General features: G+C 48.3%; 1 protein-coding gene across 1 annotated transcript in view; it reads right to left on the reverse strand.

Annotated features, from left to right (window-relative positions):
* Positions 1–24693, reverse strand: part of ZFAND3 (zinc finger AN1-type containing 3) — a 183763-nt gene that overhangs the window by 46185 nt on the left and 112885 nt on the right. The window lies entirely within an intron of this gene.

The raw sequence follows: 24693 nt of genomic DNA on the forward strand, positions 1-24693 counted from the left end.
GATCCTTGAAAGTGATATAAACTGATATCGAACTCAATTCATGGACAGTACTGTGTTAAACTTCTGTACGTTTTCCAGAAGTATCTCTTTATTTTGCACATTAGCCACATTTTTTTAAAAACAAAAACAAAAGTTAAATTACGACTGGGATTACGGACAGTAAAATTACAGTTCAGTACTTCGTGTAACCCCCACGAGCATTCAGGAGAGCACATACACGTTGAGGCATGCTGTTCACGAGATTTGCCAAGGTTTGGACAGGAATCGCTTGCCATGCAGACAATAGCCTGCTGCAATTCACGCACAGAGGTCGGCTGCTGGTCCAAGTGGTCGATTTGACGCGTTAATTCTGCCCACAAGTTCTCTATCGGATTCATATCCGGGGACATGGCAGGCCACTCCATATGCTCTACACAACGGTCAGCAAGAAAGTGTTGGATCATGCGAGCACGATGAGGCCGTGCATTGTCATCTTGGAAGACAAAGTTTCCTCGAAAGGCTGCACAGGCAAATGGAAGCAATGTTTCTTCCAGAATGGCCCTGTACTTGAACTGGTTCAGGTTTCCATTCAGAACAACCAGGTCAGTTTTGCCCCCTGCATGAAAAGCAGGCCAAACGGTCACCCCACCACCTCCAGTTTGGACTCTTGGCACTATACAATCTTTGTTGTAGGCTTCGTGCACTTGTCTGCACACTCGGACGTGGCCATCTTGACGATAGACCAGAAATCTAGACTCGTCACTGAAGATCACGTGATTCCTGTGTCCTGGCTGCCATTGACGGTGCGCTCTGGCCCACTGCAATCGGCGCTGGCGGTGTTGTCTGGTCAGGCATGGCTTTCTCAGGGGACGCCTGGCACGATAGCCTGCTTGAACCAGTCGTTGGTTGACTAGCCTTCTGGATAGAGGCACATTTGACAGTTGCTGCCACTCAGCCGATTAGCTGACTTGGTACGGCCATTGCGGACTAACCGGTGCAGCTGGCGATCATCCCTCTTTGTGGTTCTGCGGGGACGTCCTGGCTTCGGTATTGGAGTCGGGACACCCCTCTGAGCATTTCGTTTCAGGATCTTTGACACCTGACCTTGAGTAATGCCATACTGCCGAGCAATAGCCCGCTGATTCATGCCGTAATTTCGTAAAGCCACCACTCCATGACAAACAGCATTGTCGAGTTGACGGACCATCTCCAGAGGAAGCGGCAATAACTTTTGGAGACGTGCAGCAGTTGTTTTCCACTAATACAGAACGCAACAACCCTTGTATACCCGACTGTGAAGCCAATCATCAAATGCACCTGTCCGTACATTTTGCCACGCCACTTGTGATATAATCCTGTTGTTGACTTCTTGCTGCGACAATCAGTGACATGGTTCTTTTAACAAATAAATCACAAAAGTGTAAAATAAACTCACCAGATTGATATACTGAGTTAAGAAAGTAAACCCAAGTCAAGAAAAAAAATTATTACATATTAAATGCCAAGTCTGTATGTGTATATATATATATATATATATATATATATATATATATATATATATATATATATATATATATATATATATATATATATATATATATACATATACACATATATATATATATATATATATATATATATATATATATATATATATATATATATATATATATTGTAACGAATTTGAGAAGTGTAACGGTTTTGAGAAGTGTAACAATTTTGGAGAAAGTGTAACGAATGTGAAAAGTATGGTTTTGTTGTGTGTAACACCCTCGTAATGTAAATAATGGTCGCAGCCGTCGTCCTAGTTAATTCCATGAAACTTACACACAGGCCACGATATATCTTTTTAAATAGTTTATTTCCTTATTCTATGTAGGCTAAATATGTGTTTCCCACTAGATTGACTCTGCATTGCATCAAACGAAATAAAGCGTAGGCCCCTCCGATGATCCATGGCAGCTCAAGTGCCAGGGATTCCCCCACTTGAGCTTTGACAGCAACCGTTTATTGCAGTACTGAACTGCTGTGCAACGTGACGGCGCCTTACCTGCAGCTGCTGACCGGTTTTCGCCATTTGCGGCCATTACAAACAAGGGGAGTGGCTAGAGAAGACGGGTCGCCCCCCTCGTCATAGGGGGGAGGAGTAAGTCGGCCCCGCTCATCCAACCCAGAACAAGGGGTTTGGCTAAGGGAGGGCGGAGCGGGAACCCCCGAGAAAGTGCGCGAAGGTTCGGTGAGAAACCAATATAAGCCGCCGCGGGACGCACTCCACCCTCTTGCCTCTCTTGCTCTGACCCCGTCCTCTTGCTTGCTGTCGCTCGTTGCTGGGGAGAAGGAAGACGCCTGAACGAGCAGGTGTGTGCGAGCCATCGTGCGACCAGCTGCGCTGCAGCTAAGGGGGCAGCTAAGGGGCCGCAGGCCACGAAAAGGACGCGCCAGGCAGCAATCCACGCTGGACCCTCCATTGCCTCCCAAAACAACCATCCATCCTCAAGCCATACCTGCCTGCAATATCCCCCGTGTAAGTGTGAACATCGTCTGTCCTAATCGTTGTCCTGGGGTTAAGTAAATTGACTAGTATAAGCTAACGATTCACTGTGTGACTGTTTTTCCATCCATTGCTTGTAAATAACTTTGATCGCTCCTTCTTTTTGCTTGTGTGTATAATAAATCCTGTTATTCCTCCGTACTCTGTCTTCTTCTCTCTTCCTTCTCTTTCGGTCGCTTTAGAGGTTTCCAAATTGAATATCTGTGGTGCGATCTGGTCAACGTTGGGGGAGTCGGGCCAATCGGGGATCCTGTAACGGTCGTGGTCATACCAACCGCTCGGTCAAAGTAACATCTTAACCGCGTCCGTAACAATTGGTGTCTAGGAGTGGGATACGAGGCCCGAACCCAATTTTTAAAACGTGTAGAAAAAAAAATTTTGGGTCAAAATTACGAGCTGCCGAAATTTCGTTGTTTTATAAAACCCGAATTTTGAGATCGCGCCATGGACAATCAAGGCGATCGGATGTCGGTGGGGGAGATAGACGGGTTAGGGGTAACCCAGGACCTCGGGGAAATGTATATGGAGGATGTGGTTGAGGGGGTATCAGACGCACAAAATGGCGCTCTCGCGCACGAGGTTTCGGGCGCACAAGATGGCGTCCTCGCGCACATGGTTGTTGCGGCACCAAATTTAGCCGCGCCCATGGTCGCGGTAGCCGAACCCGAGATGCCAATGAATTTGAACCTGTTTATGAAACAGATGATGGCCTTTATGGTAAAAACAGACGATAATTTCAAAGGGATGGAAAACAGGATAGGGGGCCGAATGGGACAAATGGGGAACCGGATGGATGCTGAGAGTGAGCAAATGAGGGCTCAGAGTGAGCAATTGGGGGGCAAAATGGGGGAAATGGGGGGCGAAATGGGGGGCAAAATGGGAGAAATGGGGGAACGGCTAGAAGCTAAATTTGAGGGGTTAGACAATAATCTTAAGGGATTAGACAAGAAATTTGAGGGATTAGACAACGGGTTAGAGGGGGTGAAAAATGGGTTAATGGGGTTAGAAAATAGGATGGAAGACAAATTGCGGGAAATAGGGGAACAATCTGCCAGGGAAATCAAACGAATGGGGAACCAGATAGAGGAGGTGCAAATCGGGTTAGAAAGTAAACTGGATGCTCAGAGGGATGAATTGGGACAGATGAGGGTGGCATCTACAAAAGAGATGGAGGAGATGAAAGAGGGGATACGACGAGGAGTGAGTGAGGAGGTTTCGGGGCTACGCGAGGAGGTAAAGCGAGGTGAGAAGCGTATGGAGAAAGAGGTGAGGAATAATACGGCTAGGTTACAGGGGGGGCATAGAGGGTCTGACGAAGGGAGTAGAGCAGCTGACAGTAGGACAAAGGGAACAAACGGACCAAGTGGAAAAGAACACTGCAATCATCGGGGGTTTAAAAGCGACACAAAAGGACATTAAAAATGAATTAATAGCGACACAGAAGGAATGTCAAATGGTACATGAGGGATTGACGAAGAGGTTGGAAGAGGTGACAGAAGTAATGGAGACGAAGGACCGGGAGGTAAGGACGCACATAGAAACGGTTAAAGTAGCGATGGAGGAAGAAATAGAGGGGGCGCACCGGGAGCTGAAGGAGGTAAAGGAAAAATTAGAGGAGGTGGAAGAGGGGGTGAGTGAAATTAAGAAGAGACGGAGGGAAACTAAGAGGGAGATAAAGGAGGAAGTCATGGAATATGTACAAGGTCTGTGTTCAAATCATGAGGAGGTGCTCACTAACCAAATAAAAAGTTTGCAGGTGGCAGAGGAGGTGCGGAGACGAGGTGCCAAGGTGAGTGGCGAAATATTCGGCAATGTATATGATGTGAGGAAAGCTTCAGTCGGCTTGGGGATTGGTTTGGATCCGGGTGTTCGTGAAAGGCCGTTGGTGAAGTGTGCGACAGGTCTGGTGTGCGAAAAAGAGGTGTGCGAGAATGTCCGACCATGGGGTGTGTGAGGAAAAAGTGCGCGCCGACCAGTGAGTGTGCTGTCGAGAGTGAGTCGGTCGTAGCGCGTGTGCGAGGGGGTACATGGAAGCGCGGTGTGGTAAGTGTTACGGAGGAGGTAACGAAAGAGTGTGCGCAAGAGGATGCGCGAGAAAGGTGTGTAACGGACAGGTGCATGGGGAAAGAGTGCGCTGTCAAGAGTAAGGGGGAATGCACGCCTGTGGTGAGTGTTAGAGGGTGTAACGGGAGAGTGTGCGCAAGAGTGTGCGTGAGAAAGGTGTGTAACGGACAGGTGCATGAGGAAAGAGTGCGCTGTCGAGAGTAAGGGTGAGTGCGCGACCGAGAGTGGAGGTGAGAGTAGTGAGAGTGACACGGAGCGTGAGTTGGTTGTGACAGGTGAGCGAGGATGTACACCTGGAATGGGAGGATGCACACCTGGAATGGTAGAGCGTGTGTGGGAATGCACACTTGAGTTGGTCGTGAGGCACGTGGTTGGGTGTGCGGGCGAGAGCACACCTGTGATTGTCACAGAGGAGGTGACCGAGGAGGGGGCGCGAAGAGGTGTGTTGGTGAGGTGTGCGAGCGACGAATATGTGCCAAGGTGTTCGGTGGTCAGGTGTGTGACCAAGTCTGTGAGCGGAATGAGTGTACCGAGGTGTGTAAGGAAAGGTACGAGGAGCATGGGAACAGCTGGAGGTATGAGCAAGAAAGGGGTAGCGTATGCGTGTAAGCATGCAGGTGAGGCATCGACGGTAACCGGGTTAGCGGTTAGAGCGACTTTTAGCCGAATCGGGCCCTCGGTGCGTGCCGGGCTTCGCGTGCCGCGAGAACCAGCGGGGATCCGAGCCACAGCGGGTTCGAAAGGACCGCCGTACGCGATCCACGCTGGGCCTCGGGTGGAACGGCCGCGTCCGTGCTCAACTAGGCGGAGCGGGCAGCTCGATAGGAAGGGTCGTCATGGCGACCACTTTTTGTTGAGACGTGCCGGCAGGTCGAGATCGGGACATTGGATGGCTCCACGCCGAGGTGGTGCGTGGGATCTCGGCCCGGGTAAGCCCCCGTCCCTGCCCCGAATGCGGGACGTATCCAGCCGCTGACACAAAACAACCCGCATTCATTGCTCGGCTGTACGAAGCCGAGCTTTAGAAGGGAATTGGCGCACCGAGAGGATCTAATAAGTAGACGAGTGATGAGGTTAGTGTTTTGGACCCAAAATTAGAAAAAGACAAAATTTGATGATTGGCAAAGGATTGGCAGAGTGATGATTGGTAATGGTACAGTGATTGGCAAATTTTTGATTTTTTGGATTCGGTGTGCAAAATTGATAGTGGGACCTCCCCGATGTGGTGGGATGGGCAATCCACCATCCCTCACAGAGGGGGGCAAAGGAGCACTAGTTTATGGGGTTGATGGCAGTGAAAACTAGCCCGGGTGGGTTAGGATATTGTGTGTAGGGCCCTAGAAGATGACATTGGGTAACGTTAAGGTTTAGTTAGTGAATGACACCTGTAGTGGGGACGCAGGTAGATTAGTTTGGATGATAATGACGTGGTATGTGCTTAGTTTAAAGGGAAGACGGGGAGCACTAAGTTAGCAGGGCAACAGGTAGTTCAGATGATGCCGTGTGTTTGAGGATTGAACAGGTGAGATTGAACAGGTGCGATTAAACAGGTGTGATTGCACAGGTGTGCAACTGGACAGGTGTGTGGAGCAGTGTATGAGTAAGAGTGAAGGTGATTGTGTATTGTGCTGACCGAATGGTCCAGGAAGAGGAGGAGGGTGCAGGTGGCACCAGGTGTGATTGCACAGGTGTGCAACAACAGGTGTATGGAGAATGGTTGTGTGAAATACATGGAGTGTGGAATATCTGGAGGATTGGAATGGATGGTCGTGGAGTGAGTATGGTGGAAACTATGGAGTGGAGTGGATGGTGCGAAGGTGTGAATGGGGGAAAGATGGACCCCCATCACGCGGGTAGTGTAAGTGTTAGGTAGAGGGTATAGGTAAATTGTGGTTGGATATTGGCATCTGTGGTGCCAGTGGAAGAATGATGTTTGGATGGGTGCATTAGTGTTGTGGAAATGGCTGGGCGTGTAGCCTGTTAGTGTGTGTAGTTGGATTGGGCACTCCACCACTGTGAGGATGTCGGCCAGGTGAGGCCGCAGGTGGGCTCTGGGAGCCGGTAGAGTTGTTGTGGATGGGGCCCGAGGATCTGGAGGACGGACCCGGGTAGCCCAGTGCCAGAGGGCACCAAGGGGTGACAGAGCCAGGAGGGGCCTTCCCCAGCTAGATAGGTTAGGGTGAGGAGCTAGGTAAGCTCGGGTGGCAACTGCAGTGGTGGAGGTGTGCAGGTGGGTAGACCTGCTGGGAGAGCTACACGTCACAGCCCAGAAATTGTGCAAGGGCACCGGGAGATGAATCGGGGGAGTGAGACCCCAAATTGAGAAGCACCACAGTTTGGTCAATGGGAATTGGTTTTTAGAACCCATAGTGTAAGTTGGCCAATGGATTGGCAGGGAGAGACCCCGGGTAGTGTAAAGTGTGTTAAAGTCATTTAGAGGATAGATAGGATGAAGGATCTCCTCGCACCATCTGCATCCACTCACCTGAAGTAAAGATGACGTACCTCCACACCATGCCGTGTTTAATTATTTTTATGTGCAAATGTTTTGAATTGTGAGACGCATCATGACGTGGGTGTGACATTGTGCTTGATGTTCCATCTCTTCCTCCTTATGAGGATTGATGATGAATTGATGGCAAATTTTGGATAGTGGGATTGTGTTGACGAATTTGGTGTAGAAGGGAAAGATGGGGAAGACAAGATGTAGTGACGAATTGGTAAAGGTGTAAATTCTTGTAAATATGGGGTAAGGGCAAGGGAAGTGTAGGTGACAGGGGGGGGTGACGTACGGTAGGGACGAGTTTTTCTCACTTCGCTCTCCGTACGCACTTCACCCTGCATTGCCTTTATTGACGTGTACCCTTGTGACCTTACCCCTCGCTCATTTGTCTTCCCCCCTTTTGTCTCCCACTTGAGGACCTGTGCGCCATTGGGCGCCGAGGGGAGCGTGCGTGAGATGGCCATTGTGCGCACGAGATTCTCAGAACCAGCATGCATTGCGTTGATGTACCACTTTATGGACCGCTGTTCTGCGGCCAAGTACCACTTGATGGACCCCAGGTTCTGGGGCAGGGCACCTCTGTTGGAGACCGGCCATAGTGGCCAGGGAATCTTGCTAGCGGACCTCGGTAAGGCGGCACCTATGCCAAACAGGTGGACCACCCTTAGTTGGCCCCTGCGGCCCTAAATAAAAATGAACACAAGTTGTGCTTTTTATTATTTCCAAGTAGGCCGCATGAAGCCAGAAGACGTCGGGAAGAACATCGGCCCAGCAGAGAAAGAGAAGACCACCACCAGTTGTTTTGTTGTGTTTATTATGAACCGTAGTGACTGTGCACCGAGTGGTGCTTTTGGTGCTTTTGGGTGCTTTGGTGGTATTGGTATTGGTGCATCGATGCAATGCGTGCTGTCTCCTCCCTCCCAACAGGAATTTCTTTTTCTTGTTCCCTAAAAAGAAAAAAAAAACACAGGTCCTGGGTTGCGTTGTAAATAAGAAATAACGTCACTGTAAATAATGCTCCCCACCGTAAATGTATAGTTTGAGAACAATTCCGTAATTCGGTTAGCTGTGGGCTTGAGTCTGTTAGACAGGGTGCAATGCAATAGGGGGACATACTTATTTGTGTTTTAAGATTGTCACACTCAGGGTCAGGTTAATTGTAGAGGGAATTACACCTACGTGTCACACTAAGTTAAAGTTTTGTTGGCCCGAGCACGGGCCTGAAGAAAGGAGGGTGCAGTGTAACGAATTTGAGAAGTGTAACGGTTTTGAGAAGTGTAACAATTTTGGAGAAAGTGTAACGAATGTGAAAAGTATGGTTTTGTTGTGTGTAACACCCTCGTAATGTAAATAATGGTCGCAGCCGTCCTCCTAGTTAATTCCATGAAACTTACACACAGGCCACGATATATATTTTTAAATAGTTTATTTCCTTATTCTATGTAGGCTAAATATGTGTTTCCCACTAGATTGACTCTGCATTGCATCAAACGAAATAAAGCGTAGGCCCCTCCGATGATCCATGGCAGCTCAAGTGCCAGGGATTCCCCCACTTGAGCTTTGACAGCAACCGTTTATTGCAGTACTGAACTGCTGTGCAACGTGACGGCGCCTTACCTGCAGCTGCTGACCGGTTTTCGCCATTTGCGGCCATTACGAACAAGGGGAGTGGCTAGAGAAGACGGGTCGCCCCCCTCGTCATAGGGGGGAGGAGTAAGTCTGCCCCGCTCATCCAACCCAGAACAAGGGGTTTGGCTAAGGGAGGGCGGAGCGGGAACCCCCGAGAAAGTGCGCGAAGGTTCGGTGAGAAACCAATATAAGCCGCCGCGGGACGCACTCCACCCTCTTGCCTCTCTTGCTCTGACCCCGTCCTCTTGCTTGCTGTCGCTCGTTGCTGGGGAGAAGGAAGACGCCTGAACGAGCAGGTGTGTGCGAGCCATCGTGCGACCAGCTGCGCTGCAGCTAAGGAGGCAGCTAAGGGGCCGCAGGCCACGAAAAGGACGCGCCAGGCAGCAATACACGCTGGACCCTCCATTGCCTCCCAAAACAACCATCCATCCTCAAGCCATACCTGCCTGCAATATCCCCCGTGTAAGTGTGAACGTCGTCTGTCCTAATCGTTGTCCTGGGGTTAAGTAAATTGACTAGTATAAGCTAACGATTCACTGTGTGACTGCTTCTTCCATCCATTGCTTGTAAATAACTTTGATCGCTCCTTCTTTTTGCTTGTGTGTATAATAAATCCTGTTATTCCTCCGTACTCTGTCTTCTTCTCTCTTCCTTCTCTTTCGGTCGCTTTAGAGGTTTCCAAATTGAATATCTGTGGTGCAATCTGGTCAACGTTGGGGGAGTCGGGCCAATCGGGGATCCTGTAACGGTCGCGGTCATACCAACCGCTCTGTCAAAGTAACATCTTAACCGCGTCCGTAACAATATATATATATATATGTTGTTGCGGTTTTTTTTTTATAATAAAGGTTAATTTCCCCTCCTAGTTGGTACACGACAACATGTAGCCTCGTTTAAGCTCAGTTATTTCTTAGTAAATGTAAGCGTAGTCCTTTCCTGTGTTAGTTTTGCATTGAGTAGGATAATGAGAATTAGGTGCCCTTACGATGCCTCGATGCTTTTGGTTTTGGCGTGAAATACCACGAGGCAGGCCTGAACAAATCGAACAAGGCCGAAGGAAGGCGGAGGAGGAGCCAACGATAAGCGCGAGCCGCCAATCAGGACTCGGGGGGAGTGACTTACCACTGCGGCAAAAGGCGGGGTTTGGAACATTCGATTCGGGCTAGGGCGGGGCAATATAACCCTGTGCCCAGAGCCCCCACCTCAGCTGAGTTCTCAGTTATGAGATGAGCGCAGGGCAAGTCAGGTCGGAGTTCCGGGCGGAATACGTGAGTCATCGGTTAAGTCAGAGAGCCAGAGCAGTTCGGGTGAGAAGAGTTACGAATCGGAGTTGTGAGAAAACGCGCGTGAGATTGCACTGTGTCGAGTCATATCGGAGGAACTGAATAACTCCGTTTATTCGAACTTTGCCCTGCTCCCCGCGCAGTATTAATTGCGCTGTAAAGACGACCCGCGCCGGGCCACAGACGCGCGTATTTTCCCGCCTGCCTGCCTTTGCCGATATACGTGCCGCGAGGATTTTCCCGCCTGCCTGCCTTTGCCGATATACGTGGCGCGAGGATTTTCCCGCCTGCCTGCCTTTGCCGGGATACGTGCTGTGACCGCCAGAGGGCCACGCCGGGTGAGCTGTTCCTGGAGCGACCGAAGCAGGCGCGTTTGGCACGCGGACATTCTTCCTCCATCTCCCTGTGTGTGTAAGTGGGCCCATTGTCTGGTAAATAAGTAAGACTGCTTAAGTTCTGCCCTGTGTCTCTTTTTCTACCAAATCATTGCAAATAGGGTAAATAAATATGTTCTTCCTTCTGATTCGACCGTCTTGTGTTTTCCATCATTGACCTCGCATGGTACGAATTAGATCGCTCTGATCGGGTTCTGTAAGAAAGATAACAGCACAGGTCATGTGGTACGCCATCTGCTCGGGCATACGCAATCACGCGTGGTTCGTGCGAGACTCGATCCCCGCTTCCGCTGGGGCGTGGGTACTCAAGGTACGTGCAAAATTGTCCCGAGACGAAGTGTCGACTCAGTCTCGCGGTTTCGAAGACCCAGAGAGAAAAAGGGGCTTAATCTCCCCTTTGTAAGGGAACGGGCTTTGGAAAACCGCAACAAATTGCATAAATTAAACTGCATAAATTTCAAAAAAACTGGAAAAATTGAGGTGTTCTAAAACTTTTGACTGGTAGTGTATATATATATATAAATAATCGCAGTTGTTCCAATTCACAAGAATGGTGCCAAATCGGAACCTCTTCCTTATTGATCAATCAGCTTTCTTTCCATAATAAGTAAATTGATAGAATAAATAATTGCAGCAGACCTGAAAACTCAACTTTTCTCCAACTCTGATCTGTAACTATCACTTTGGCTTCTATCCAAGTCCTTCCATCTTGGACATGCTGCTTTTGTCATGTCAGCAATCTATGGGTGCCCTCAATATCAAACCGGAGGTCACGAGTGTGTCACTGGACACCTAACATGTTTTTGATTGTCTGACACCCTGCCCTGAATATCCATTTTGGAATGTTTTCCAACAATCACTGGAGAAATTCACTTGGGAGGTTATTCCATGCATTCTGCAATGTTTCCCATAATTCGACTTTTGATTTTGGCAGTTTTTCTTCCTTTCCAAGGAATCCAAAAGTCTTAGTTCAATGCATTTTTTTTTTCCACCAATTTATAGTTTCTCTCTTGCAGCTAATAAAACCCACACCAACCAACAACAATGAGCATATCTAACTCGACAAGACTCAAAATAATAGTTTTACACCCAGAAAGCAATTCCCAGAAACAAATATCCCACAAAAGAGGTATTTCAAGTAACAATGTAGAAGCATAATGAGACTGGAGAAGTTAAAGATAGAAAATGGATTGGAAGGCCAAATAAAATCAGCAAACCAGATGAACAATACTTTAAAAAAAAATCAAATGCTGAACTTGGATAAGAACTGGCACAAACATCAGGGGTTCAAGTGGACTCATCTACTGCCAGAAGGTCTCTTATCAAAAGTGGTCTCCATGGATGAATTGTTGTCAAAAAGCTCTTCTTTGTACACATGATCAAAACTCGGGGAAGAGCTCGAGTGGAATGGAAGGAAATATAATGTAAAGTGTGTAACACCAGCAGCAGAGTAGAGTAGAAGTGAATGTTAGGTCAAGAGGAGGGTGAGGACACAGAGATGAACAAGCTGCACACAAGCTGAATGAAGCACAGCAAGAAGAGGAAGGGGAGATGGGGGGATGAATCAACCAACCGACAACTAACAAACGAAAAGGGGTGAAGGATGGGGGGGAGCGAAACAAAATAATCTGGAAGCAAGTATATGGGAAGATTGAACATTTTAAAATTGCGTATAAGTTGATGGGACGAGAGTGGAGGAAGAAGACGAAAAAGTTTTTTGTCGCTATTTATTTATTTATTTATTTATTTGTGTTAAACAGATGGTACAAACACTCTTGGACCTCGCGACGTCGACTGATATGCCTCCGCCCTCACTATTACTTCATTATACATACTTGTACCAAGTTTGATTTAAATCCCTTCAGCTTTTCACAAGTATCATATTTTTACCTGACATGATCACTGACATTTGATGCCAAAATCTAAGCGGTTCATCTTTTCATCATAATACATACTTTTACCAAGTTTGGTCAAAATCCCATCACTGGTTTACAAGTTAAAACAGCAACAGAATTTTTACCGAACGAGACTTCTGGCCTTTGACCTCTGCACACCATAATGTAATCCATTTTTCTTTACATCATTATACATACTTGTACCAAGTTTGACTTGGTTCCCTTCAGCCGCTATTGTTATCATGGTAAAAATCTATAACAGAAACTGACCTTTGACCTCTTGATGCAGAAATCAAATCAGTTCATCGTTGTATCATAATATACAAGTTTACCAAGTTAGGACAAAATCCCATTACTGGCTCACAAGTTGGCTCAATAACAAATTTTCATTAACATGACCTCTGACATTTGACATTTGACCTCTTGCCCCCATCATCTAATCAGCTCATCTTTACATCATTATACATACCTGTACCAAGTTTGAGTTAGATCCCTTAAGCTGTTAAGTTATCATGGTAACAAAATAACTAACTTAACATGACCTCTGACCTTTGACCTCTTGACCCCAAAATCTAATCAATTTATCTTTACATCATAATACATACATATACCAAGTTTACTTAGATCCCTTCAGCCATTCTCAAGTTATAAACTGATTACAGACTGACCTCATGATCCCAAAATCAAATCAGTTCATCTTTGCATCATAACACATACTTGTACTAACTTTGGTCAGAATCCCATCACTGGTTCACAAGATATTGCGGGAACAGGATTTTTACCAAACATGACCTGTGACCTTTGACATCATGATCCCAAAAACTAATTTGTGACCTTTGACATCATGATCCCAAGGTGTGGAGGTTGAAAGAGGTGACAGTAAGGGAGGCATTAAAAGAGAGGCTGAGTAGGGTAGAGGATGATGTGGTTAAGCTTGAAAGTGGTTGGATGTTAATGAAAGCTAGTCTGTTGGGAGCCGTTGGTGAGGTGTGTGGATGGACAAAAGGACCACCGTGGCACTCGGAAACATGGTGGTGGGATGATGAAGTTGGAAAGAGGATTGACGAGAAGAGGTAGAAGTTCAAGGAGTGGCAGAAGGCGAAGGATACGGGAGCAGAAACAGCAGAGCATGAAAGTTATAAGGCAGCCAAGAAGCCTGCAAAGAAAGAGGTAGCAAAGGCGCAGGATGCATGGAGGAAAATGTTGGGAGAACGCTTGGATTCGGAAGAGGGTCAGAGAGCAGTATTCAGGATTGCAAAGCAGATAGCGAAAGAGAGGTGTGATGTGATGGGGGAGAGTTGCTTGAAGGATGAAGTGGGACAAATCGTTGTGGACCCAGATGGAATTAAAGGAAGATGGAAAAGACATATGGAAATGCTGTTGAATACAGAGAATGAATTGGATGGCAACATAGAGAGTAACACAGTTTTAGGACCGGCAGAGAAGATAACTGAGAAGGAAGTTGAGGAAGCGATAAAAGCAATGAAGAGTAGAAAAGCGGGAGGGCCGACGGGAGTTGTGGGAGATACGTTGAAGGCAGCAGGAAGTTGGGGTGTGAAGAGAATGACAGAGATCTGTTATCTGGTGGTGAAAGAAGGCCGCATTCCAGTGGATTGGGAACTGAGTACCCTCGTCCCTCTATACAAGGGGAAAGGTGACCCTCTAGAGTGTGGCTCGTACCGAGCGATAAAGTTATTGGAGCATGGAATGAAGGTATTGGAAAGGGTGTTGGAGAGGATGATAAGGAACAAAGTGAAGATCGACGAAATGCAGTTTGGATTTATGCCAGGAAGAGGAACGACAGACGCACTTTTTATTGTGAGGCAGTTGCAGGAGAAGTACATGGAGAAGAGGAAGAAGTTGTTTCTTGGGTTTGTTGATCTGGAGAAAGCATTCGATAGTGTTCCACGCAAAGTATTGACATGGGCAATGAGGAAGTTAGGAGTGGAGGAATGGTTGATCAGAGTAGTGATGGCAATGTACAAAATTGCGCGCACAGTTGTAAGGACGAAGGACGGGAACAGTGGTGAGTTTGAGGTGAAGGTGGGAGTGCATCAGGGGTCGGTACTAAGTCCACTACTATTTGTAGCTGTGATGGAGGTGCTGGCTCAGAACGCAAAGGAGGGTTTACCGTGAGAGTTGTTGCATGCAGATGATCTGGTGTTGATTGCGGAAAGTATGGATGGACTGAAGCAAAAGATGAACAAGTGGAAGGAATGTATGGAGACAAAAGGTCTGAAGGTGAATATCGGAAAGACGAAGGTGATGGCAAGTGGTAAAGCATGTGGTGAGGTGGAAAGAACTGGGAAGTGGCCCTGTGCTGTGTGCAGGAAGGGTGTCGGAGTGAACTCCATTCAATGTACAATGTGCGCTGAGTGGGTTCATCAAAAATGTAGTGGTCTGAGAGGGTCATTAACCAGTGTGGCAGCTACATTCAAATGTAAGGTGTGCACAGAGGGAGCTGCGGATGGAGGAAATGTTGAGTTGGATCTTGGAGACGGCTTGAAGCTGGAAGGTGTGAAAACATTTTGCTACCTCGGAGACATGCTGAATGGAGAAGGTGGATCAGACTCGGCAACGGTTGCTAGAGTGAGATGTGCATGGAAGAAGTTTCGGGAACTGAGTGGCGTGCTGATGAGGAGGGGAGTGTCGTTGAAGCTGAAGGGAAAGGTGTATGCTGCATGTGTGAGAAGTGTTATGATTTAGGGGAGCGAGACATGGGTAATGAACGTAGAGCAGCAACGAAGGTTGGAAAGGGTGGAAATGCGAATGGTTCGATGGATGTGCAGAGTATCGTTGAGAGAGAGGAAGACAAATGATGAATTGTGAAAAATGATGGGAATAGAGCCTGTGATTGATGCGGTGAAGAGGAACAGGTTGAGATGGTTTGGTCATGTGTTGAGGAAGGATGAAAGTGACTGGTTGAGAAGAGTGATGGAAATGAATGTAGAAGGAAGTAGAGGACGGGGAAGACCGAGAAAGACTTGGCTAAAGATGGTGGAAGAAGAAATGCGGGCAAGGGGGTTAACAAGGAGAGATAGCAGAAAATAGGGCAAGATGGAGAAGATTGTCATGGGGACCACAAGGCTAACCCCCGCTCTTGCAGGGAAAATGGCCTTAAAATGCATGTTGTTGTTGGTGTGTTTGTTGACATCATGATACCAAAAACGAATCGTTTCATTTTTACCTCATTATACATACCTGCACCAAGTTTGACTTGGATCCCTTCAGCTGTTCTCAAGTCATAGCGGTAATGAAAACTTATCATGGATGGATGGACGGATGGACAGCCAGACGGACAACCCGAAAATATAACGCAGGGTTAAAACTATAAAAACTAAAAAACCAAAATAGCACAGAAACGTCAAACCGTTTGTCAAAACCAAAAAGCTATATAAATGGGTTAAAACTACCGAGCCCGAGATAGAGGATCGAAAATAAGTTGAATGAGTGTGAAAAAGATACAGGAAAAAGTGAGCACTCAATACAAAGAACAAATGACAAACAGAAGAAAATCTTTGGCAGCACAGACAAATCCGAAACGATTACTTAGCTTTTTGAAAGGAGATCTGTCGGAGGACCAAGAGAAGCGACCCTGACCAGGTAACCGGAAAACGGAAGAGGCCTTTCTGCGTAAAGGTAAACAAGCTAAGAGACCGAAGTATGCCCAACAATATCACAGTTGGAATGCTTAATCAGGAGGGAAATGTACTTTGAAATTGTGAGTCAAACTTGGAAATTTTTGGAACAAAGAAAAGGCAGCAGTATTAGGGTTGGGCGATACTGTATTGATTATTTGCTCGTTAATTATCGGCCCTCCAAATATCGACGATATCGCGCTATATCGGCATTGCGCAATCACTTATGCTAGCGTAGCATGACCACCCCGTGGCGATAGCTGGTGCTTGGGTGGTCGACACACTATTGATGTTCATATAACCATAATGATGACCCTCTGTGCAATAGCTCAAAGACATAGCTGATGATCACCATTTAATCTGTCCTGAAATTGATGTAAACACTTGATACTGCATAATGTATATTAAAAGTCTCCAGAATTCTCAACCTCCGTCCCTCTTTCAGTCATGCTCTTTTTCAATGGGACGTCTTTGTGGTATTATATTACGCCTGGGACGGCATTACGTCTAGCTCTAGGCTCGGCCACTACGGATGCGCTCGTCATCGTGGCCTCCAACACTCAACTCGTCCTATGCTCATATATTTCTTTCAAGTTTTTTCTTTGTTTACGATGGGGAGAGTGGAGGCGGAGAAAGGGGGTGGGGGGTTCAAATGTACATTGACCGCAATGATGGGGAAGAAGAACTGTTCTTCAGAAGAGTAAGAATATGTGCCTAAAGCCACTGTGAAAGCATGGAAGAGCCTCTGTTTAGGTTTGGGGATGTATTCCTGCTGCTGGCATTGGTGATTTGGTGAGTATTGAAGGAACAATGAATACTGACAAATACAAGCCGATCCTAATCTACCATAGTATCCCACGAGGAAGGAGGCTAATTGCTGACAACCTTGTTTTCCAAGCATAACAATGACCCTAAACACATGACAAATGTCATTAAAATGTATTTACAAAGAAAAAGAGAGTCAGGAACTGTATAACTATTTAAAAAATGCCCCATCAAAGTCCTCACCTTATCATCAAAGCTGTCTGGGATTATTTGGAGAGAGAAAAACAAAAAGGATTTTTGGGAAATGTTGCAGAATACATGGAGCAATGCACCATCACAAATCCCCACGCTTCCATTGTAAAGCAAAGTTGAAAGATGGCAAAATGTTCCACCAGGAACGACCCAATATCAAATTTTGACTTTAAAATGTATTTCCCATTTTGACCCCTGTTTTTGCAGGTAACAAACAAAGAAACATAACCTCAGTCCACCAGTAATAATTAAGAAAAGTGTCTTGCATGATATATATATATGTTGAGTATAATATATATATATAATATATATATATATATATGTATATGTATATATATATATATATATATAATATATATCTTTAAAAAATAAATATATATATATATATATATATATTGTTGCGGATATGGGATTTGGCCTCCATCCATATCCGCTTGTAAATATTCCCCTATTTCCCCAATACTTCCCAACTATCCCCAATCCCCCATTCCCTAGTCCCATTTTCTGTAAACAACACTCTGTAGCCCCGACCTTCCCCTATTTCCCCCATTAAATGTCGCATCCAGGTCCACCACATCTCACGTAGACAACTATAGGACATCTTGCTAGTTATTCTTAGTCTATGTCAGTTAAGGACTCGTTTCCATTAATTCTGACTCTTCGTTGCACCAGAATGTGATTGTATGGCACCGTTAGAAAGTTTAGGACCTCCCAATACCTCCCCGCAGCTCTTCCTCATGGTACAACAACAACAACAACAACAGCGGCGGCGGCGCGGGGAGTGTGCGTCCTCATTCCGGCTTGGTTAGCCGCCATTGAACATGTGCTCCGACGGGGTTACCACGCAGGGGCTCGCTGTCAGCTCCTCGTCAAGGGCGGAGCCCGGTAACCCCCCGCACCCGATGGAAGCGGCGGACCGATTCCATCTGGGGCGGAGCTAACGAGCCGAGGGCGTGTCACTCCCCGCTGAGCATGCGCAGAAAGAGGGAGGTGACGTCAGATGCGCGCTGGACTTGGAGAGAGAGACGCCACCTCCGAGCGCTGAAATACCTCCCCGCATCTCTGGACCGGACCGTGTTGATTCTGCCCCTGAGCCAAGGTGCACCTTGTGCTATCGACTGCCTGTCCTTCCCTGCCATCAATCCCCGTGTAAGTCAGTCTTGTCCCGTTTGTCTGTGGTCTGTCGGGGATAGATAAGACTGTGTCTAAGTGCCCATCTTTCTGTGCTTTACCTCTTACCGTGTAATCTACCCGTTTCTGCATCACCAATATTATATCCTCCTCCGGAGGTCTTGAGAACTGTACCCCTTGTGTCGTTGCATTTATCCCAGCCGTTGTGTCCTTTCCTTCATTGATTTAGCATAGCGCGACTTGGTCAACGTCGAGTGGAATCGGGCGGGATAGGGTTCTAATCGGGGAGTAACTGTGCGGACGCGGTAATACCAAACCGCTCGGTAAACTAACATCTAAAACCGCGTCTGTAACAATTGGTGTCGAGGAGTGAGATCGGACCCGAAGCGCGCTTCACGCGCTCGAAATTATTAACGGCGAAATTTGATTTTGTTTTACAAAAATAAAAACCCGAATTTTGAAAGTCGCGCTATGGCAGATCAAGACGGCTGGGTTCCGGTAGAGGAGAGTGAGGCAGGGTCGATCCAGGACCAAATTGAGGGACATGAGGAGAGCGAAGCAGTGAGGGTGGCAGGGTCGCAAAATGGCGTCCTCGCGCACGAGGTTACGGGCGCGCAAAATGGCGCCTCGCACATGGCCACGGCGACCGCGCCCGCGACCGTAGTAGCGCCGCTGGTAGATTGGGACCTTTTTTTAATACAAATGAAGGCCCTTATGGCCCAGAATAGCGAGAAAATGAGGGAGGACATGGGGGCCAATAGCCAATGGTTAGAACAAAGGATGGGGTCCAATAGCGAGAAATTGAGGGAGGACATGGGGTCCAATAGCGAGAAATTGAGGGAGGACATGGGGTCCAATAGCGAGAAATTGAGGGAGGACATGGGGGCCCAGATCGGAGGGTTAGGGAGTAGAATAGAGGGATTAGACAATAGATTAGGGGAAATACAGGAGGGGTTAATGGGGGTAGAAAACAGAATGGCCGTTCAGGAGAATCAAATGGAAGGGATGAAAAAGGGGTTAGAGGGGTTAGAAAACAGTATGGAAGGCAAATTGAGGGACATGAGGGACCAAGCGGAAAGGGAAGTTAAACAAATGGGGCAGCAGATAGAGGGGGTCAGAATGGGGGTAGAAACTAAATTGGATGCTCACAGGGAGGAAATGGAGCAGATGAGGGTGGCATCTGGGCAGGAGATGCAAGTGATGGGAGAAGAGATCAGAAGAGGTGTGAGTGAGGAGGTCGGAGGAATGCGCGAGGAGGTGAGGCACTGTAAGGAGCGCATGGAGAAGGAGGTGAGAAAGGGGACTGTAAAATTGCAAGGTGGTATAGAGGAGTTGACGCTGGGAGTAGAACAGCTGACGGAGGGACAAAAAGAACTAACGGAGCAGGTTCAAAGGAACACAGCGGTAATAGGAGGGTTAAAAGCGACACAAAATGACCTAAACAATGACTTGATAGCGACACAGAGGCAATGTCAGATGGTACGTGAGGGACTGACAACGAGGTTGGACGAGGTGACAGAGGTAATGGAGACGAAGGACCGGCAGGTGAGGACGCACATGGAAACGGTCAAGGTAGCCTTAGAGGACGAGCTTGAGGAGACGTACCGGGAAATAAAAGAGGTGAAGCAGAAATTAGAAGAAGTGGAAGAAGGGGTGAGCGAAATTAAGAAGCGACGGAGAGGGGATAAGAAAGAAATAAAAGAGGAAGTAAAAGAATTGGTCCAAAGTCTGTGTTCGGATGGTGATGATGTGCTCATTAACCGGATGAGGGATTCGCAGGTGATGGAGGAGAAGCGAAGAGGAAGAGGACCCGGTGTAAGTGGTGACCAATATGGTCGTGCGTATGATGCGCCAGGTGATTTAAGAAGCTTGGGGGTCGAGATGGACCCGGGTGTTCGTGAGAGGCCGTTGGTGAAGTGTGCGACAGGTCTGGTGTGCGAAAAAGGAGGTGTGCGAGAAAGTCCGACTCTGGGGTGTGTGAGGAAAAAGTGCGTGCCAAGGAGTGAGGGTGCTGTCGAGAGTGAGTCGGTCGTAGCGCGTGTGCGAGGGAGCACATGGAAGCGCGTAGTGAGGAGTGTTACGGAGGGTGCAAAGGGAGAATGCACGCCTGTGGTGAGTGTTACAGAGGATGTAACGGGAGAGGGTGTGCGAGAAAGATGTGTGACGGACAGGTGCATGAGGAAAGAGTGCGCTGTCAAAAGTAAGGAAGCATGCACACCTGTGGTGAATGTTACAGAGGGTGTAACGGGAGAGTGTGCGCGAGAAAGGTGTGTAACGGACAGGTGCATGAGGAAAGAGTGCGCTGTCGAGAGTAAGGGTGAGTGCGCTGTCAAGAGTGGAGGTGAGAGTAGTAAGAGTGACACGGAGCGTGAGTTGGTTGTGGCAGGTGAGAAAGGAAGCACACCTGGAATGGTAGAGCGTGTGTGGGAATGCACGCTGGAATTGGTAGTGAGGTACGTGGTTGGGTGTGCGAGTGAAAGCACACCTGTGATTGTCACAGAGGTGACCGAGGAGGGGGCGCGAAGAGGTGTGTTGGTGAGGTGTGCGACCAACGAATGTGTGCCAAAGTGTTCGGTGGTCAGGTGTGTGACCAAGGCTGGGAGTGGAATGAGTGTACCTGGGTGTGTTAGAGAAGGTACGACGAGGAGCATGGAAACGGCTGGATGTATGAGCAAGAAAGGGGTAGCGTATGCATGTAAGCATGCAGGTGAAGCATCGACGGTAACCGGGTTAGAGGTTAGACCGACTTATAGCCGAATCGGGCCCTCGGTGCGCGTCGGGCAGCTTCGCGTGCCGCGAGGACCAGCGGGGATCCGAACCACGGCGGTTTCGAAAGAACCGCCGTACGCGATCCACGCTGTGCCTCGCTTGGAACGGCCGCGTCCGGGCTCCACTAGGCGGAGCGGGCAGCCTGATAGGAAGGGTCGTCATGGCGACCACTTTCTATTGAGACGTGCCGGCAGGTTGAGATCGGGCAATTGGATGGCTCCGCGCCGAGGTGGTGCGTGGGATCTCGGCCCGGGTAAACCTCCTTCCCTGCACCGAATGCGGGACGTATCCAGCCGCTGGCACCAAACAACCCGCATTCATGGCTTGGCTGTACGAAGCCGGGCTGTAGACGTGAATTGGCGCACCGAGAGGATCTAATATGTAGACGGGTGATGAGGTTAGTGTTTTGGACCCAAAATTAGAAAAAAACAAAATTTGATGATTGGCAAAAGATTGGCAGTAATGATTGGCAGATGATTGGCAAATTTTTGATTTGTTGAAATTTGATGTGCAAAATTGGTAGTGAGCGATAGGCCCGGTGGGTAAGGGTGGCATCCCTGCCACCCTTCCCATGTGGGGGCAAAGGAGCACTAGTTTATGGGGTGTATGGCAGTGAAAACTAGCCCGGGTGGGTTAGGTTATATTGTTAGGGATCTAGCGAAGATGACATTAGGTAACGTTAAGGTTTAGATAGTGACCGATACCTGTAGTGGGGACGTAGTAGCTTAGTGTTTGATAATGACGAGGGAGCGCAATAGTTTAAAGGGACGACTGGGAAGCGCAAGTTTCAGAGGGGAGTAGTTAGATGAGATGATGCTGTGTGAGAACTGGACAGGTGTGTGGAGCAGTGTATGAGTAGTGAGTGTTGTGGATCAGCGCGAATGCGCTTGGGGAGAGAAGGGTGCAGGTGGCACCAGGTGTGAGCGCACAGGTGTGCAAGTACAGGTGTGTGGAATACAGGGAGTATTGGAATGAGTGGTGTGGAGAGAGTTGGAGTAAGTGGTACGGAGTGGTGTGCATGGTGCGAAGGTGTGGATGGGGGAAGAGTGGACCCCTTTCACGAGTACCCGGGGCGGGTAGTGTAAGTGTTAGGTAGAGGGTATAGGTAAATTGTGGTTGGATATTGGCATCTGTGGTGCGGGTGACAGAATGGTATTGTGGATGGGTGCATTAGTGTTGTGGAAATGGCTGGGCGTGTAGCCTGTTAGTGTGTGTAGTTGGTTTGGGCACTCCACCACTGTGAGGATGTCGGCCAGGTGAGGCCGCAGGTGGGCTCTGGGAGCCGTTAGTGTCAGTGGGTGCCTGAGGATCCCGGGTGTGGATCGGGCAGCCCGTGCCAGAGAGGGCACTGAGGGGGTGAGAGTGCGAGAGGGCCTTCCCCAGTTAGTTAGGTTAGGGTGAGGAGCAGGTAAGCTCGGGTGGCAACTACAGCGGTGGAGGTGTGCAGGTGGGTAGACCTGCTGGGAGAGCTACACGTCACAGCCCAGAAATTGTGCGAGAGCACCGAGTGTTGAATCGGGGGAGTGAGACCCCAAATTGAGAAGCACCACAGTTTGGTCAATGGGAATTGGTTTTTAGAACCCATAGTGTAAGTTGGCCAATGGATTGGCAGGGAAAGACCCCGGGTAATGTAAAGTTGTTAAAGTCATTTAGGAAATAGTTAGGATTGACGAACCTGTCGCACCATACGCAGCCACTTACCTGAGGTGATGATGATGACTCCACACCTGTGTTTTCTTTGTTCTGTGTTGCAGGAAATGAGAATTGCTGTTGGATTGGTGAGACGCATCACGACGTGGATGAGACATTGGGGTGATTCCATCTCTCCCTCCTTAGGAGGGACTGATGATGAATTGGTGATGGCAAATTTTGATGTTGAATTGGAGATGGCAAATTTTGATGAGAGTTGGAAATGGCAAATTTGATTGGTTAGGAGGGAGAGAAGACGAATTTGGTTTATGGGAGGAACGGGGAAGACAGTAGGGACGTTTGTTGATGTGTAAAGTAGATGTTTATGGGTAGTGTTGTGTTTTGTGGATACAGTAAGGGGTAAGGGAGGGGCAATGTAGGTTACCTGGTGGGGGGGGGGGGGGGCGTACGGTAGGAACGTACCTGTCTCACCTGGTTCCCATGTGCCCCTAGTGTGCATTTCCTAATATTGCGTGCACTTTTGCACCCTTACCACCTTACTCACTTGTCTTCTTTTTTGTCTCCCACCTCCGAGGATCTGGCTTTGGGGCAGAGAGAGAGGAGAGAGAGAGGTGCTGGCTCCGCAGTTGTGGGCCTGTACTTTCGCTGCTTGCTGCCTGGATCGATACACCATATGGACCGCAATTTTTGTGGCCGCCCACCATGGACCGCAGTTCTCTTGCGGGCAAGCACCACCCGTTGATGGACCTATGGGTCAACGTGGCACCTATGCCATACAGGTGAACCACTTTTAGTTGGCCCCCTGACGGCCACAATTCAGAAATGGACGCGGTTGGCGCCTTTCTTTATTTTTTAAGGAAGCCAGAAGGCCAAGTGCTTCAAGAAGGCAAGACCAGCGGCAGAACATCGGCCGGCTGCGACACCACCGGTGACTATGAACACTTTATTGGTGCACCGGATGGTGCTGACTGTGTGTATGGGGTGGTGCTTTTGGTGCTTGGATGGGGTGCTCTGCACATTATTAAAGGCCGTAGGGCCACAGAGCGCTCGTGGGTTGGTGTATCGATGCTGGCATGCGTGCTCTCTCTATGCATAACATCTGCATGTGTTCCTCCAAAAACAGGTCCTGGATCGTAGTGTAAATATCAGTGTAGTCTTGTGTAAATAATGCTCCCTACCGGCTGTATGTTTAGTTTGAGGATTCTTTCCGCGATTCGGTTATCCTGTGGGTGTGTTTCTGTGAGGAGAAGGGTGCAACGTCGCAGGGGGACATATTTACTCATTTGTGAACATCTGTAAAACTGTCGCACTCAGGGTTGAGTTAATAGTAGAGGGAACTACATCTGAGTGCCACACTAACGTAGGTAAAAATTTATCGGGTCGGGACGCCCCGAGGTAGAGAAGGGTGCAATGTTGCGGATATGGGATTTGGCCTCCATCCATATCCGCTTGTAAATATTCCCCTATTTCCCCAATACTTCCCAACTATCCCCAATCCCCCATTCCCTAGTCCCATTTTCTGTAAACAACACTCTGTAGCCCCGACCTTCCCCTATTTCCCCCATTAAATGTCGCATCCAGGTCCACCACATCTCACGTAGACAACTATAGGACATCTTGCTAGTTATTCTTAGTCTATGTCAGTTAAGGACTCGTTTCCATTAATTCTGACTCTTCGTTGCACCAGAATGTGATTGTATGGCACCGTTAGAAAGTTTAGGACCTCCCAATACCTCCCCGCAGCTCTTCCTCATGGTACAACAACAACAACAACAACAGCGGCGGCGGCGCGGGGAGTGTGCGTCCTCATTCCGGCTTGGTTAGCCGCCATTGAACATGTGCTCCGACGGGGTTACCACGCAGGGGCTCGCTGTCAGCTCCTCGTCAAGGGCGGAGCCCGGTAACCCCCCGCACCCAATGGAAGCGGCGGACCGATTCCATCTGGGGCGGAGCTAACGAGCCGAGGGCGTGTCACTCCCCGCTGAGCATGCGCAGAAAGAGGGAGGTGACGTCAGATGCGCGCTGGACTTGGAGAGAGAGACGCCACCTCCGAGCGCTGAAATACCTCCCCGCATCTCTGGACCGGACCGTGTTGATTCTGCCCCTGAGCCAAGGTGCACCTTGTGCTATCGACTGCCTGTCCTTCCCTGCCATCAATCCCCGTGTAAGTCAGTCTTGTCCCGTTTGTC

This window comes from Myxine glutinosa, chromosome 5, assembly GCF_964187855.1.
Source record: "Myxine glutinosa chromosome 5, kmMyxGlut1.1, whole genome shotgun sequence".
Lineage (NCBI taxonomy): Eukaryota > Metazoa > Chordata > Myxini > Myxiniformes > Myxinidae > Myxine > Myxine glutinosa.